The sequence below is a fragment of the Apodemus sylvaticus genome, chromosome 13 (assembly GCF_947179515.1).
Source record: "Apodemus sylvaticus chromosome 13, mApoSyl1.1, whole genome shotgun sequence".
Lineage (NCBI taxonomy): Eukaryota > Metazoa > Chordata > Mammalia > Rodentia > Muridae > Apodemus > Apodemus sylvaticus.
The window spans coordinates 73,339,631-73,341,721 of record NC_067484.1 but is presented as its reverse complement, the minus strand read 5'-3'; the positions used below and the strand labels follow the sequence as shown (position 1 = coordinate 73,341,721).

Here is a 2,091-nt window from a genome sequence, read left to right as displayed (position 1 = left end):
TAGGTGAAAAGAGAAAATGGTCCTTAGAAGAAACTTAAATGCCGTAGTTTTTTTTTCCGCTACCAGTACACTTGAAATGCGAAAACTGGACTCGAGTCTTGGGGGATGGAGGCAGATCAAGTGTGAATGCAGAAATATGTACAAACCAGCAAACTATAGACCTCATTCTTTGTACATATAAGGAAAGGATTTGTATTAGCTATGAAGTATTTTGCTCCTTTCCCCTCCTCCTCCTCCTCCCCCTCCCACCACCTCTTCATTCATTTCTCCATACACTTATCCAGCCTGTCATTTATTCAATAGTTGTCCATGGACGATCCAGGGAAGTCACTGTGGGAACAAAGGGTGATTAATAAAGAGTTGCTGTGAACTCAGCACTAGAGATACCAAGTCTTAGAGAAGAGATCATCTCAATTATAATTGAAGTGTGGATATCCACCCTAATGTGGGCTGTATAATTCCGTGGATTGTGTTTGTAGACTGCATAAAAGGGACAAAGTAGCCAGCTGATCACCAAGTGTCATCTTTTCTGTTTCTGGTTGTGGATGCGATGTGACAAGCCCCGGTGTGAACTGTACCACTGCTCCCCCGGAGTGTAAGCCAAAATAAACCTCTCCCTTAACTTGTTCCTGATAGGTATTTTGTTGCAGCAACAATGAATTAATGAAGACACCACTTCTCTGAAACCATGTTTAGTCTATATCCAAATGTTACCTTAAAAATAAGCAGTCTCTACTAATTCTCTGAGGCAGCAGCAGATTGTCCTATAGCCTAGTCCTCTTTTGGATTAGCCTCCTACCTTAATTGCAGGTCACATGGACTATGTCTACCATCTCTATGTCGTTGTGAGAATTAACCAAATAACTCGTACAAAATACTAGGAACTTGCGTGTCATCCTTGCGCAGGGGCCATGCTAATCTTCTCTGTATCGTTCCAATTTTAGTATATGTGCTGGTGGGGTTGCAAATTGGTACAACCACTCTGGAAATCAGTCTGGCGGTTCCTCCGAAAACTGGGCACCTCACTTCCAGAAGATCCTGCTATACCACTCCTGGGCATATACCCAGAGGATTCCCCACCATGTAATAAGGATACATGCTCTACTATGTTCATAGCAGCCCTATTTATAATTGCCAGATGCTGGAAAGAACCCAGGTATCCCTCAACAGAAGAGTGGATGCAAAAAATGTGGTATATCTACACAATGGAGTACTATTCAGCCATTAGAAACAATGAATTCATGAAATTCTTAGGCAAATGGATGGAGCTAGAAAACATCATACTAAGTGAGGTAACCCAGACTCAAAAGGTGACTCATGGTATGCACTCACTAATAAGTGGATATTAACCTAGAAAACTGGAATACCCCAAACATAATCCATACATCAAATGAGGTACAAGAAGAAAGGAGGAGTGGCCCCTTGTTCTAGAAAGACTCAGTGAAGAAGTATAGGGCAAAACCAGAACGGGGAAGTGGGAAGGGGTGGGTGGGAGGACAGGGGGAGAGAAGGGGGCTTATGGGACTTTCGGGGAGTGGGGGGCTAGAAAAGGGGAAATCATTTGAAATGTAAATAAAAATATATCGAATTAAAAAAAGACAAAAAAAATACTAGGAACGATGTCTGGCAAATAACGGAGTCTCAACAAAGGTTGAGAAGTCCATCTTTATATCCTTCGGTGAAGACTTCAGAAAAGCAGTTAGACATGGAATTGCTGGGTGAAGGCTAGATAATTTTGAGATGACTGAGAGCTATCAGACAACTGGAAATTTCAATTGGACTTTTCTAGTATGTAGAAGTCCCAATTTGAGAGACTGGGGAGATGAGACAGTGGGTAGAACACTTAGTCACACAGTGTGAGGACTTGTGTGCATAGTCTCAGAACCCACATAGAGCCAGATGCAGCAGCAAGTGCATCTGTAATCCATGCGTCCTATGGTGAGAAGGTAGGTAGAGACAGGAAAGACCTCAGAGGCTTGTGAGCCATTGAACCTGGTGTACTGGAGCTTGTCTCAAAGGAGGTAAAGGGGGAAGACCAATGCCTGAAGTTGTTCTCTGACCTCTGGTCATGTGCTGTGGTATGCATGTGCT

General features: G+C 42.9%; 1 non-coding gene across 1 annotated transcript; it reads right to left on the bottom strand.

Annotated features, from left to right (window-relative positions):
- Positions 1 to 860: 860 nt before the first annotated feature.
- On the bottom strand, positions 861 to 967 carry LOC127664309 (U6 spliceosomal RNA). The gene has a single exon (XR_007973157.1). It is a non-coding gene; the product is annotated as a U6 spliceosomal RNA (small nuclear RNA).
- Between the last annotated feature and the right edge of the window lie 1,124 nt (positions 968 to 2,091).